The sequence below is a fragment of the Rosa rugosa genome, chromosome 4 (genome assembly GCF_958449725.1).
Source record: "Rosa rugosa chromosome 4, drRosRugo1.1, whole genome shotgun sequence".
NCBI classification, from domain to species: Eukaryota; Viridiplantae; Streptophyta; class Magnoliopsida; order Rosales; family Rosaceae; genus Rosa; species Rosa rugosa.
This window is the reverse complement of record NC_084823.1, coordinates 26,462,288-26,478,716: the sequence shown is the minus strand read 5'-3', so window position 1 is coordinate 26,478,716 and position 16,429 is coordinate 26,462,288. Positions and strand designations below refer to the sequence as shown.

General features: G+C 39.2%; 1 long non-coding RNA gene across 1 annotated transcript; it reads right to left on the bottom strand.

Moving 5' to 3' along the window:
• Window positions 1–1,914: 1,914 nt before the first annotated feature.
• Window positions 1,915–3,948, bottom strand: LOC133743042 (uncharacterized). Its single transcript, XR_009862875.1, has 3 exons — window positions 3,737–3,948; window positions 3,198–3,259; window positions 1,915–2,099 (listed from the first exon to the last, which is right to left on the bottom strand). It is a non-coding gene; the product is annotated as an uncharacterized LOC133743042 (long non-coding RNA).
• Between the last annotated feature and the right edge of the window lie 12,481 nt (window positions 3,949–16,429).

Sequence of the window (16,429 nt, the reverse complement as noted above, 5' to 3'; positions counted from 1 at the left end):
TAGCTTCTAATATGATCCACCCATCCTTCATACCTGGTAGCTCTATGTAATTGTTTACACCCTCCTAATACACGAAAATGTAAAAGATAGTGATTATTGCATCTCATAAAAGACAAATCCGTTCAAATCAAAAGTGTAATATTATAAATCAAGGAGACAATTTTTTACCCCAAATTATGTTGGGAAGAACCAAACTTAACTTTGTGGATCAATTAGGTACCTAGCAAACATGTTTATGACCTACAACAAGCACATGCAATATATGAAATTTTGTACTATATAATACAACATTGATGTAATGTCATTTGTTACATTGTTGGAACCATTTAACTTGGGTGTTTTGCATCGTTAATAAATAAATATGAAATGGAATCATAAATTTGGCCTCTACGCCTTTTGCTAACGTAATTATCATGTTTAATAATACATATATGTACTCATTTAACCTCATATATATCCCATCCACTTCCTCTTCCTCTTCTTCCTTCGACACACTCGCTTCTTCTCCATCCACTCTATCTCTCGCTTCCTTGTTGGATGTTTTGACCACCAGCACGCTCCTTTGCTACCGGCTTTAGTTGCTCCAACTTCTCTTTTTTATTCTTCTCCTCCTCTTGCAACGCTGTCATGGCTTGAGGATTAATCAATTTCTTATCACGGAAGAATGTGAACTGTGAGTCGCAGGCTTCAGCTTGAACAGCCTGTTGAGTCCCTCATTCAGCGGACCAGTCTACTTCTTATCCTCTTCCAGGTTTGTTGAGTAAAAATTGCACACAATGAGCGAAAATATCACCCAACATAATTTCACTCGTATTCATTAAAAGAATAGAGTTTTAATTAGTTCGGGTTCGACCCATTCAAGACAGAATGTGTCTTTTAATTACAATCCCCATTACAGGGAAACACCATTTGATTCCTATTATAAAGAAATCAATTGTAGGGATGTGTGTTTTGTTTGTTTTTGTGGTTGCACCCGGATATCTGAATGGGTTGCCTACGTGCCCTTGGAGAGGGATCAAGCCATTCGTAGTTCAAGAGTTCCAATGAGTGAATGACCCATTGGAGGGTATTGCTTTTTGGACTAAGAATAGTGTTTGGACAAATTTGGTGTAAGTGAACCAGGGATTCGATTTATTTTGGATTTGTTTGGAAAGGCTATGACGTTTCCTGGTGTTTGGTGAAATTTGACTGATGAGGTCAAGGATTTGAATTGAACCAGGGAGTCAGGGATTTTGTTTGGACTTGCGGTTGCATCTAGTGGGTCGATAGATTGCCTACATACCCTCAAGGATGGATCAAACCGTTGTAGTTCTTGGAATTTGTATTTCTGGTGTTGAGAGAATTTTTTGTATTGACGGATGTACATATATTTATTTTTGAATCCGTCGAATATATTTCTTCTGCAGACACCCAAATTTAATTTGGGCACCCGATGTATTGAATCTTGTACTGGACCGTATGAATGGGCTTTTGCGTTGTCGATAAACGAATTTGGCCAGGCCCGAACATTGAGACGAACTGTCTTGAAGTGGGCTTCGACATTTGTAGGTGGCTGGTCCACTGGACACCCATCCTCTCCATCTACACCCAATTTTAAGCCCAATTAGGGTCTTGCACAAATCTGGAAATCCAAGCCCAATGGAGATAGCCCAACTTGTATTACCAAAAGAAAAACTCCAGCCACACAATAACTCGTTCTTGGAGTCTCGATAAGGTTGGGAGAGTTTATGACAGGACCCGCCCCCGGATTTCACCCTGAAATTCGAAGTGGCCCTGCGGGGTCCACCTTAGAAGAAATTCTTCCAAAAATTTGGCAGAATTTCCTCTAAAATGGACTACCCAAAACCTGGAGAAATGAAATTTACACTTCTAAATCACTCATCCTTATTCTTCTGGAGCCACCTGCTCCCCAAATCACAACTCCAATTTCACAAATATCAGTCTCAACCTAAAAACAATATTAATCTCACAGGTTATCAGAGCACTACTAATCCACTAGGTAACAAAGAAAATAGAAATAGAATGAGTACGCGGAAGCAATGCTGTTGGCTATGCCTCGACTCCATGTACGCCCGACCTCAACTAATTTCGCCTGCAAACTGGGCATTTGAAACCGAAGGGCCCAGAGGAAAATACATAAAAACATTAGCGTGAGTGGACAAAAATAAATAATTGAAAAGAAAAAGGATTTTATACTTTCCCACATTTATTTCATTAAAAACCCGATGCATGCAACAATTATAAAACATAATTCTTTAAACTCTAAAATCTCGTGGAAACATACCAGCCCCACTGGTTAAGAGAAAATCGGACTAGGCCCCGCTAGTCAAGTAATAATATAAAAGTAGGGGAAGAAGATAGCCATACGAATGAGCCTCCCAGGCTCGGGTGATAGCCTCCCAGGCTAAAGTACTCCCATATACTCCCGTTATATACCCACACGCCACTATGTGTAGCGATTAGGATACTGGGCTTCAGCATTACTGTGACAAAGACAGTAACCAGTGCCACAAAGGAGGACGGGCTTCGGTGATCCCATCACCTCGCCACAAAGGAGGACGAATCAATGCTAGCAATGATAATAGTCACCCAAAGTATGGCAAAAGAAAATCCGAAAACCACATAAATCCGTAAATACATAAGGCTTCCCCAACTCTCGCAAATGAATTTCCAACGACGTGTCCCACACGCCAAGAGTATCTCAAATCAATAGCAAAAATGCGAGAAATAATAATAAATCATAATCTCCATAATTCGAAACAAAACCAATTCCAAAATCATCATCAAGGCATTCCCAATGCCAAATCCGAAAGTGGATAAATAAATAAGAAAGATCAATAAATCAACGGCGTGTCCCACACGCCAAAAATATTCTCGAGTCAATGATGAATAAGCAAGGAAGTTCAATAATAAACTAATATTCCATTTTGGAAAAATACCATGGAAAATACTTTGTTGAAAAACAACATAAATCAAAGTTTCGAATCCGAACATAACAAAATTAATATCCGAAATTCACAACCGGAATAAATCATAATCACTTCATGAAAATCATTATTGAAAGCAAATCCACGAGATAAACTGAAATCAAATTCCGAAATCAATTCATATGCTCGAAAAGTAATATGTTAATTAAATAAAGCATTAATTCAAGAAAATAAACGCATGCATCATTATTTAAACAAAAGTCCACTCACTGTACTATTTAGGCGATCACGCATCCGAGTTCCTTCGTCGAGCAATAGCTCGGTACATCGCCCTGTACACAATTATATTCCGTGAATAACAACTCGGCCATTTAATACGATTCCTAAAATCAAATCCTCATAATCACATCTCCACTTCTTCTCGGACTCAACCCAAATTATACAACTAATACCAATTCGCTAATTTAAAGGTTCCAAGACAGAACCAAGAGATATCCAACGGTCGGATTGTCGTAAATCGATAATCGAAACTTATAATTTTTGAAAATTCATAATACATTCAAAACCTCACAAATCTTCACCAAACTTCATATATAAGCTCCACAACATTTATAGGATTTAATTGGGCTAAAACAGAAATTAAAAACCTACTTTACTCGCCTCCACGCGCCACCAACAGTGGCAGCGCGTGGGCCCCACGCGCCGGCGGCCACCACCTCCGATGACCACCAAACTTTGGTAGCAGCACCTACTCGACAGACCCAACAACTTTCTCAACTGAGACAAAGTCAGAAAACAAGTAGAAGTACCTCAACAATTAAGGAGAAGGTTGAACCCGATCGGTGAATAGTAACCCAGAAATTCATCTCTTCGATTCTTCCTCCACGCTGCAAATCGTGGCTCAAGGCTAGGGGCAAAATGATCCTTGGCCAAAACCGAACCTTCGACGCCGGTTTGGTGGCCGGAGACGGCCGGAATCGGAAAATATCGGCGTTGACTCAAAACTGCTACAGTACCGTCCTCTTCTTCTCGTTGCTGCACCTTCCACAGTTCAAATTAAGCTACCAAACAAACCCAGAAATGAAGAGAAGGAAGAGAGCTTTCCAACGACAGCTTATGCGTCAAAATCCATCACCGGATGGAGGAGTTATGGCCGGAAGAAGGTGAAGAGGTCGGAGAGGAAGAGAGAAGAGAGAGAGCTCGGTAAGTTTCCGAAAATGGAAACTTACCACAGTAACTCGGCTATTTATAGACAAATTACTATGAACAGTAATTTCCGTTTTTCGCTTATAACTTTCGCATACGAGCTCCGATTTTTACGTACCACATATGCACGCGCTATAACGTCCTCTACAACTTTCATGAAGAAAGTTTCCTCAAATTTTGACCCGAACAAAAAGTCAACTTTTTAAGGCCACTAAAAGTACTGAAACGACAGTAAAAGTGAAAGTAAAGGTCGTTTATCATCCAAATGACTAGTAAACGGGTAAATTGAGATATGGGACGTTACAGTTTAGATCATCATACAAACACTAGAAATTAAGAACAGACGCCGATCGAGTCACATCATACAATCACAAGAGAAAAGCAAGCACAGATACTACGCCACGACAATCTACACCAGCCTATTTCAATACATAATAAACTGAGAAAGATCAAGGTCATTACCTGTAGCTGTCTTCGAGACGAAATCTAACAATAAATCAACAACTTTTCAATGCAAAGATAGACAAACGCAAGCTCTAACACTAGTATGCAAACGACACAGAATGGTAAAGTGTTTTTCCAAACCAGCAACCAGCCATTTATAGAGGTCCGTGACAAAATCGTAACCGTCAATTATTAGAGTAACACCCTAGATCACCCCACATGTTCACCAATGAAATAATTACACTACACGCTCTCCAAAGCGAAACCCTTCACTTCTCTATGCCTCACATCGTCTATGTTCAGAGAATAACATCACGCCACGTGTCACAAGTTCCAGACACGATCATCATTGCTCTTAATGCATTCAACTGTCCAGGCCGTCCGCTGAGCACACAAGGCTTACACATAGCAAGGGACAGGTTGACAAGCACAATGCCCTCATTGATCCGGTGTGTCAACCCCCAATGCTTGGGCAACTATGTTAGGCTCGCTACCTGATGCCCAATTTCCGCGCAATTTCCCCCTCTTCAAACAATTGTTCCTAAGGACTTTTCTCAACCGGGGAGTGGGGGACTCCCCAACAGGCCTGATGGAAGGCCCATCCGAAATGATGAAGAGCGTGTCCGGCCAATATACACTGCACTCACACAGCATATACTCAACATGTGCGGACACACTAAAACAAGGAAAACCCCCAATCGATCGAGAAGAGCCCTCTCACTTGGGGACTTGTTGGTAGGCCCACAAAATTAGTGTATGGTTGCATTCATGCAATCCTAACCCACATATGTGCACAAGGAGCCTTCCAGCTAAGCGACAACTGGCACAGGTCTTAGCGCGCAGGCGCACACCACCACCTATATAAAGGGGGTCTCACCTTAGGCTCTGGGTAATCATTCTATTCCATTCCAACTCTCCCTCCTCATTAGCTTCCGCTTTGCTCCCATGTCTAAATTGAGCATTGGAGGAGTGAAGTCTGGGAGGTCTTAACCGTTTCCTCTATTGTAGGTTTATCGGGAGACATCAAGCAAAGAGCCAAGTCATCTTTTCCTTCCACTCAATCACCCCTATTCAGATTCACATACAAACAGTGAGTTTTACTTACATTGCTGCAAACTAGTCTGTTTGGTACAAAACTACTTCGAAGGTCATCCCAACTGAAGCTACCATAAACATATCTTCCAACTATTACAGAATCATACATTTCAATAACATACAATAACAAATCACAGTTATCTAAGTATAAAAACTTGAAGTTGAATCACAAATTTAGACTATTTTATTAACTTTGGCCTATCGCCACATATAAATTGTTATTAGTCATTTATTGTTTCATGTTTCTGAGTATGCAACTTTCAATTCATCATGCACAACAACATCAACCCAATATTTGTATATGTCATTTTTCCTTAATGCTTCTTTGCGCTGCCTTGGGAGGCCTTGTTGGGCTAACTGATAGTACTAATCGGTCTGAAACCTGTTATTCTCCTTTACATTCCTTATGAAGGTCTCCAACTTGCGTAAGAAAATATGTTTTTCTCACAATTAATTTCAAATTTAGAATAAAAGAAAGAAAAAAAACCTCCCAATTTACCCGAAACCTGCAAATGTAGTAATCATCCCAAAAAAAGCATGAACTCATCAACAGGCTTCCTCTTGGAATTTCTGGGACTGAACAAACAGAACCACCAGGCCAGGAACACCCAGATGGTCAAGCAGGCCGATCAAGTCTCCGATTATATGGAGGAAGAGGATGGGTGGGCCCAACCTGATTGAGGCTACATATATATTGATGTCGTTCGCAGAAGGTACAAAATAGGCTGGTTGATACAACGGACCTCCGTGCGTTTGATCAGCTAATCAAGCACGAAAGGTATATATCGCCAAACCAGATATTTGTTACTGTCGTTGTCCTCTAACATGCGAAATGACCATAAATCCTTACTGCTTTCACTATGATAGAACTAGAATTACAGTAACAGCTTTTTAAAAGTCAACATTTTTTCATCATTTTTTGTGAAGGAGAAACTGCCACGTCCTTAGGTCACCTTGGTTTCTTTTTAGCTTGGTGGTTTGCAGCCTACTCCTATGTTCTTATGTAATTAGATATTTGTGGTAAGAAACTAAAGAAACTTGGTGCTGACTGGTAGAAAGAAACTAATGACAGCCTATAATACTAAAAAAGGGACAATCCTATAACACTAAAAAAAATTACGGATTGGTTAGGACTTTTTGGTGTTAGATTGATTAGGATTAGAGCTGAAAGTACCTGTAACCAATACATATCAATGTTGATCTTTTCTCTCTTCTTTTCAAATATATTAAAAGACACTGAGCAAAGTGAAGCACGGTATGAAATGCATGACATAACTGTACTAATGGTTGTGATGCCTGGTTTCTTTTAGTGCACACAAGTCTTGCAATTTATGATACTATGTAGTACATTCCATCGCCGACCATTTTCCTTTTTCTTTTCAATTTGTATGGAATTATTTTTAATATCGTGACAAAATACTTCTCCTTTGTTCAACCATACCTTTGTTTATATGTTAGGCAGAGACTAACCTTTGAATAACAAGTTGTACTTTTTTTTTATAGGATTTCAACTCCTTTTTCGTTATTTGTCACAGATGACACCTTAATCTCTACAAGCCAACCGAGGAAAAATGATAAGGAAGCCTACTACTACTGTTGCAGCAAGAATAATTCCTAATGCAAAAATAAGACTATCCAAATAAGCTTCTCAAATGTCGTCACCATCGGCACTAAGAGCAACTTCTAATGTAGCACCCACAACAACTCAACTGTCATTTAAAGAGTCAACAGTTGATCAACACCTTATACCTCATAATTCAGGTAAAGATGTGAATACATAAGTTACTAGTTATCGTTAACGATGATTTGAGGGCTAAATACAAATTACTACCCTGTGGTTTAGGTCCAAAATCAATTGAGTTATTAACGAATTGGACCTATTAGATCAAAATTGAAAGTGCAGGGGTGTTTTTGATGAAATTAGAAGTCCAGGGACTGAATTGATTTTGGACCTAAACCATAGGGTACTAACTAGTATTTAGCCCTTTGATATATAACCGAACATAAATTTATAAGATATTAGTTTCAGTTTATGTCTTCTCATTCTTTTTATCTGAGCATGTTGAGACTTCCTCTACTGCTGATGAATTAAAAAAGCACGTGAATAAACAACCAGAAAATGTATGGTTGAGATGATTGCTAGCAATGACAACAAGAAGGTGGAAATAATATTTGACTAGGAGCATTGGTTCCCAAATACTGAGTACAGTAATAAGAAGTTCACTACCTCTATAATATTTGACTATAGGGATTGAGGTTCGAAGTCGAGCTCCGATATGTTACCGCGGATGGAGTAAGATTCTAGCAGATATTAAGAAGACACTGAGAGAAGGATTGATGGTAAGTTTAAGTCTATATATACATGGTACTGCCGGCCATAATCAGCACATATGAGAGTCCATCTCTCATTGTCGGAGTGGCTGTGCAGGTGTGACCCCCCCCCCCCCCCCCAGATTCACTACAAGCCAACCTCCACCGACAAACCGGCCTCTGGCCAAAACATGCTTTGACGCGCCACCCAAAGTTATCCCTCCAGGAAGGGCTAAAGATCATCAGATTGAAGTATATCAGTCGCACATCGAAAACAAGACTGAGGTAAGTCATCACTTCACCTATAAAAGGTCCAATTCTCTGTCTCCATTCATTACGCATTTAATATCTACCTACTGCTACTCTGTCAATATAAATACATTGTCTGACTTTAGCACCGGAGGAGCGAAGACAACCAACCGCGGTCTCCCATCTTGACGCCGTTGTATTTCTCTTGACAAGTAGCGGCATTTTGCAATTATACAGACATATCGGAAGATTTGGACTCCTGTCCATGTTATTGGAAGCCGACATCTAGTGGCGGTATTCTGAGCATTAACAAAGTCAGTGGTTTAATGCAAAATTAATATATTTTGTTCATATCATACTAGATTATATTAATTCTTAATTAGGTACAATTTGACGTGAAAATTGAACATCCGAAAATTATCTATTTTATGTATGATAAGATGCAATCGGCATATACTCAATTCAAGTGGAAGTTGCATGATCACTATCAAAAATGTGACATACCTTTTTCATCGCAACTAAACAAAGAACCTGCAAAGGAAAACCGCATAAATAATTTAGCTAAATCACATATTAAACAACTATAAGCACTCCAATCCAATCATGAACAAATTAAGACATTCCTAATTCATAACAGTTTCACTTTCAGTTCTTCCAGTTACTAATACTTTCTGACATTGTCTTTAGATCAATATTAATGAACTTAGTATATTTTCTTTGCACTATATTCTGCAGCAATATCTAATCAAAGTTGTAAAACTTAACTGCAGCAATGCCCACAAAATCTAGTCCAAAACCATGATAAGCTAAATATGTAATCCAATAAAATGGATGACTGCACCAACATCTTAATTTGTTGAAAACAAAGCATCTGGACATATATATTGCTAATTGCACAAAGCAACTAAAGTAAAGCACCAGCATCAAGTGTATTTACACATTCTTTAGACTGAAAACAACACATCCAAACAAGTGTACTGAAACCAGAATTTTAACACATGATCAAAACAGACTAGATCTAAGGAACATAGGGATACCTTTCCTCAATCTCCAATCGACTCAACCTCATATGTGTTTGAATGAGCACATTCAAGTGCAATCATCCATTCTGATCTTGCTAATTTTGCTTTTTGTTCCTCTTCAGCTCAGAGCTCATCTTGCTCCTTATCTTGTTGTGTTACTTCTACCAACTTCCAATCTTTCAAGAAAATCAGTGCTTGAATTATCTTTAGGCTCAGACTTGCCCTCTTCTCCTATACAACTCTCCTGCCAGCACTAAAATCTGCTTTTGATGTTACTGTGGAAGCTAAAATAGATAGTAGGTCACGAGCTATCAAGGAAATCACATGATACACTTCTTCATGAGATCTTCACCAACCTAAAAGGTTAAATCCCAATCCATCAACATGTTCAAGTGTAGACATATCAATATAATATTGTAAATCAAAACTTGAATAGCTAGAAGTAGAAGTTGCTGTTTTAACCTTTTTAAAGATCTCCTTAGCATAGTCCTTGTCTTCATCATTAGGTCAAACAATAGAATCAGAAGAAGAGACAGCTAAATTGGAGCTTATACTAGAGTTTGGAACCACACGCACTACATTATCCTTGTACACTTCATGTAATTCAAACAATTGATGCTTTAGACTAGAGATAGTCCATAAACCTAGGATCCATAGCAACAGCAAGATAAAATACAGGAGGAAAACTTTTCTAGTACTTAGAAAATTTTGACTTCATAGCAATCAAAGCAGCATCAATTACATTTTAATTTAGCATATTTATTAAAGGTTAAATTAATACTTACTAAGCAAGGAATAACATGACATGACGTCAGATAATACACACCACATATGGTTTTGTTGAAGAATCCAAAAATTTTAAGAAGCGACACACAATTGTATCTACTAACTAATTATCATTAGTGGTGATACGCTTTAAGCAAGCATATAATTTAACCCTGAAAATGTCGTTAGTAGTATAAGCAAATAGGGATCGTTCTATTCCGGGGATTGAGGGTACACCTGTCATTTTCAAACAATTAAACAATTAAAATTAAAACAAAGTATAGTATTCACACATATATACACTATTTACGAAAAAGGGGGGAATTTTTGATTTTGATTTCGAAAATAAACTAAGTTAACAAAACAATTAAAATACAAAAACTTAAAAAAACACAAATGGAATGAGAGAACAAAGATCAAATCCAAACTTATGATTAAAATCGATTAAACCCTAATATTGTTCATCAAAGTCATGCAAAAGGAGTTGATCATGTAAATCGTTAGAAAGCAAACAATTCCCATATTTTACTTTTCAACGCTAATTAATCTAAGTGAAAGCACAAAGACTAATCCTATCAAACATGCATTAAAGCCCTAGAAAGCTAGTCAATCATGTCATGTTCAACACAATAAGCACCTAGAAAGGCTATCAACTCAAGTGTGCAACTTAGTATGAAAAAGTCCACCTAATTGCAATCCTCTTTGATTAAATCCGATTTTTGTACAAAACCTTTACTACTTTTCGATTCAAGAACACAAAACCAAAAAGTTGATTCATGTTCTTAAATTCGTAGCACCACTCATACATAAACCCTAAAAGTTTCGAACCATTTAGAATTAACATACAAGAGTTATCAATTAAACAAATTTAATCAAACAATCACACATAAGCAACTTTGAATCGCAATAAAAGAATCTGAAAATTCCTCAATTAATCATAAAATTTCAGAAATAATAACTTGTTCAAACATATATGTCAACTAGTTCATATCCAACGAAATTCAAAGCAAAGGTTACAAAGGAGAATCGGATTACACCGTGGATGAAGATGATGATGAACGATTGATGTGATGGTCTCTTGAATCTCGAAAGCAAGCTTCAAGGTTGGAGATGGATGATGGATGCTCACGGCTATGCTTCTTCTCCCTTGGCCTTGCTTGAACTCGTGGAGATGACTAGAGGATGGAAAAACTCACGGTTATGCTAAGAAGATTTTCTGATTTTTTTCTCAAGTGTCTAACGTAAAGAATGGGAACCCTTGACGTTGAGAAGAGGGGAGTATATATAGGAGCACGGCAAACTTGGTCTCCAAGCCGTGCACTCCTCAAAATTCTCACGGCAATTACTTGTTAATTCTCCATAATATTCCTCCAATGCTTGCTTGCCACATAAGCCCTATGATGTGTCCAACCAATCACATAATTCTCTAAAATATCTCCCTATTATTTAGTTGCCGAAATACCTTGAGATAATTCTGATTTTCTACTTCAAATTCGGCCAACTACCTTTAGGGTTTCTAGGGATGTATTTGGACGTCTTTTGGGACATTTCTTGTTCTCCACACTTTGTCTTTCCATAAAACTCTCCCTAGAATATCTTTTTGCCGAATTCTCTAGGGTTTCATCATGAATATCACGGCAACTTCCTCCTTTTCCTCTTGGCTTGGACGGCAAGAGTCTCCTAGGGTTTATCTTTCCATTAAAATTACCCTAGAAAATCTCTTGCGTAATCTTCTTTTACTTTCTGATTTTCACGCCATCTCCCTTGTTTCTCTCTTTGGTTTTCACGGCAAAACATCTCTAGGGTTAGGGTTTTGCGTCACAAACCCTAATGTCATGGGCTTTGATGGGCCTTGATCCATTTTGCCGAAAATCCATAGAGTTCTTGGGCCTCGTTGCTTCATCTTCAAGCCTTCTCATTTTTCAACGCAAAACACATTATTTTTCCATTTCTTTTTCATGGTTGCGTTGGAAACTTGCTAGGGAAGCCTTCCTCCAATTCGCAGGGTTTCCTGGTTGGACTAGGAAAACTTCTTTTCTTCATTTCTGCTCATTTCTGTGGTCCAATGTCCTTCATTTTTGTTCCCCTAGGCGTTTGCAAGCTCCTCTTTCCATTCGTGCATTCATTTCCACTTTTTAGCTCGGAGGTCCTGAAAATAGAAACTAGTATGAAAAATAGAAACTTACCTAATTTGAAAAATAGAAACTTACTAAAAATGAAAAATAGAAAGTTACTAAAAATGAAAAATAGAAACTTGCCAGAAATGAGAAATGAAAACTACAAAAATAGAAACTTTATACAAATAGGAACTTTCCCAATCAAAGAATGGAAACTTTCCAAAACAGGGATTTTTCCAAGGAAATGGCGCAGAAAACATAGGGAAATGCAGTTAAAACGTCGCATTAAAATGCTCCTATCAAATTCCCCCACACTTAGCTTTTGCTAGTCCCTTAGCAAAATCACACTAAGACACAACGAAATTTAAAGACTTTAAACGAACAAAGATTCTATTGCCCTTCAACTATTTGTCTCAGCAATCTCTTACTTTCACAACACCAAGATTAACACTCAACCAAGATTCAATGTTTAAGCATTCGAAAGTTAATTAAAACATATAATCCGCACATGCATAAGTAGGACTTGGTTGTAACAATGGTGATGGGTTAGGCTTAGCATGCTTCAGACAAGTATGATTCATATCCTCACAAGGTATATCCACTCTTTCTTCTCTCAGATCATGGCAATGCTTAAAAGCTTATACACTCAAGTATATGTGAAAGATAGCAAGTATATCACATAATGCAAGAAACGAAAGCACAAGTATAATTTTCTTTAAAGATCTCATGAAGGATATCAACTACTTGCACGGATGGACCCAAGCCATAGGTTCAACTCTTGCAACTCATCTCCACATCAAGGGCTGTCCCATCTTAAGGATCAAGAAGGTCTTCTCAAGGGTTGTAATGGGGCCATGGCTCAAGGTTTAAAGAAACGAAGGGTAAGGAATTTAACAAAGTGTCCTAAAAACCTAGTAGAGCTCACGTAAATGTAGAGAGACTTCTAGAAATCCACCAAGTATGCCAAAACGTCACTATCCCATGGGGGTGTTATAAAGGGGCCTCATGTCTTCATGTTGGGCCCAATCTTCATTGTAAACTTCCCTTGAACTCTAGTGAAATGGACAAAGGCCAAATTTTTCTATAGTGGGCCTTCAATTCAAAGTAAACTCCAAACTCACCAAGTATGGGGAACTAAAATCCATAGATATTTCTTTCTTTTTCTTTCTTTTTATTTTCTAGCCGTACACTTTTTCTTTTTTCACTTTCTTTTTCTCGGCTTTTTCACATATTTTTCTTTCATGGACAAGTCTACCCCCACACTTGAGCTTTCACCTCTTCTTATCTTTCAATATTGACGCCAAAAATCTTCAAGTAAAGTCTCAATTTAGCTCCACTAAGTTCTTAGAACAAAGGGTAGGGTTATAGCTATACTAAGTTTTAGGTTAAAGATTTTAAGGGTGATGAAAGAAAAGGCTTGACGTAGGCTCAAAGGGGTTTATCTAGGGGAGTCCCACGACGGGCACAATTAGGGACACAGGTTCATTTGGCAATGGTGGTAATTCCTAGGGTGCCTCTATCCTTTCCAGAATCAGGGCCATGTATTGATATAACGTCTCAACAAGCACAAGAGCGAATTCTAGCATTCTCTAGTCCATTAAACTTAATCTATGGCAAGCAGTCAATCAAGATGAAAGAATAATGAGATCATCAAAACATCGCCAAGAAATTTAGAATATATATTTTTCATTCACTCCAAGAAAAAGGGACATGGCTCAAATATCTCACATTGGCTTATTAAATCAAAACTCATCTTAACATGCTCATATTCTGTACCAAGGTCATGCAATCCATATCCACTACACATGCATGCATTTTTCATATATCTCAATTAACCAAAGAATACCATGTTAAAATCATCTCGATATTGTGATCCTCTTTTAGCCATAATTTCAGAGATATAGAATCATCCTAGACAGTTGAAAGGCATCCTATGACTCAAAATAAAAACAAAAGCAACGAAATTTTTTTTATTTTTTTATTTTTTATTTTTATTTTTATTTTTGACATTTTTCGATTTTTTATTTTATTTTTCAATATATATGACTCACAATAAAAGACTCAAATATAAATCTCTTCCCCCACACTTAAATATTGCATTGTCCTTAATGTAATCAATTAAAAACATGCAATGAAATACTTAAGCATATAGAGATGGAATTGACGAAAATAGAGTGCAAAGAAAAACAAAAGATACAAAATGGAGAAGTAGGGAGGAAAAAGCAAATCTGCGTTGAAGGCTCCTCCACAGCTACTTCTGAATTGGATTGCCTCCCAAGCAGCGCTTAATGTTTATAGTCTTTCAGCCTAGACTTGTACCTCCATTTAATCCTCTGGTTGTGGGGCGTTTTGGAGGGATACAGCCTCCACTTCATGCTCCACAAACGCCTCATAGTAAGGCTTCAAGCGATGACCATTCACTTTGAACTTGTTACCTGTTTGTTCACTCTTTATCTGCACAGCTCCATGAGAAAACACATTAGTGATAACAAAAGGCCCAATCCAACGAGAACGAAGTTTACCTGGGAAGAGTTTGAGACGAGAATGGAAGAGAAGAACTTTTTGGCCCACAACAAAAGTCTTCCTTCGAATCATTTTGTTAACGTTAGTGACCGAGGGGTCTCTAGTTAGCTATAAATAAAGAGAGAGAGAGAGAGATTGACACAAGATGTATAGTGGTTCGCCTCCGCATGAGCGGGAGACTACGTCCACTTGAAAGCTTATACTAGTGTGTCGAGCCTTGCGGCCCAAGGGGATTACAAAGTATGTAATGGGATGGATGAATGTGGAATCTGTTGAGTTGTGGGAGGAGACATTCCTTTTATAGATGAAGGAATGCTTCTCCTTTACTTGTTCTTCGATGTGGGACAAGAAACCACACTATTCTAGTCTATTTAACATGCAGAAAGCTATGTTATGGAGGCATGTTGGCAAGGGTGGGAAGGTGGCTTCCTGGTGGCGGATTTGCGACTTCCGAATACCGCCGCGTAGCCTGAACATAGGGCTACACGATGTATGTCTCGGTTGGGCCATGCCATGTCTTGTGGATGTCCCAAAGTGGGTGTTACTTATGCTTGGTGACGTAGTAAATACTCTATATTATTGGAGGTATGTACAAGTCCCCGAAGTCCCCGAGTAAGAGTAGCTTCTTGGTTGGGGAGTTCAAATCATGAAGTCATCAAGCATAAGTAACCGGGCTGTACGGAGCCCCTACAAGTCTCCGAACTCCGTAAGCAAGAAGGGACTCGTTAACCTGCACAACAAAAACAAAAAGCAGGCATACGTAGAATGCTCGTTGCATTGGGCAACAAATGTGAGTTGCATTGAAATGCGTTTGGCATATATAAACGTATGAGGTGCGTGATACATGTTGATGTATACACGCGAATGGCGCCGAGTACGATCGATTATGACGTACAAACTCGAGAGCGCGTATGGCCGTGTGAGCATATGGATTGCATATGATAAATGTAAGTTGTATGAGCGCTGCGAAGGTAAGCGTTTGGTTATCGCTCGTATTAATGGAACGCGAAAAAAATTCAATTTGTCGGGAGCGACAAATGGTAGAAGAATTCCATGTTCCATTAACGTGTGGTGTGTCGAGTAGACATGAATGTGAAGATTGGGAATGCCGGGAAGGCGTGAGCGGGAAGCTCGAGGATTGCCGGGAAGGCATGAGCGGGAAGCTCAAGGGGGATGAGCGGAAGCTCAATGGGATGCCGGGAAGGCGTGAGCGGGAAGCTCAATGGGGTGCCGGGAAGGCGTGAGCGGGAAGCTCAATGGGGTGCCGGGAAGGCGTGAGCGGGAAGCTCAATGGGGTGCCGGGAAGGCGTGAGCGGGAAGCTCAATGGGGTGCCGGGAAGGCATGAGCGGAAGCTCAATGGGGTGCCGGGAAGGCATGAGCGGAAGCTCAATGGGGTGGGCCCCTGCTAGGCCCGCTAGAGAGTCCCCGACTCCCCAGCCATGACGGACCTTCGGATGGTCGGTAATTTGTTTGTTGAGGGGGAGCTGCACGGAGCAGAGGGTGTTGGGTAGCGATCCCAATCTTTAGTACCCAAGCGTCGGGGTTAACTGCCGGATCAATGGCTGCCGTAGGCTGTGTTAACTAGTCCCTTGCTGCAATGCCGCGTAGCGGTCAGTGCTATTATGAGGCGTTACCTTACCGCGTGGCGGTTTGGTCGTAGACCGTAGACTCGTAAAGTATGTATCTGCATGAAAAAATGACAAATGACAAAACACACAGAGCAAGCATGTACGATGTAGTAAAGGTGTTAATAACACGCCGTAGGCATGC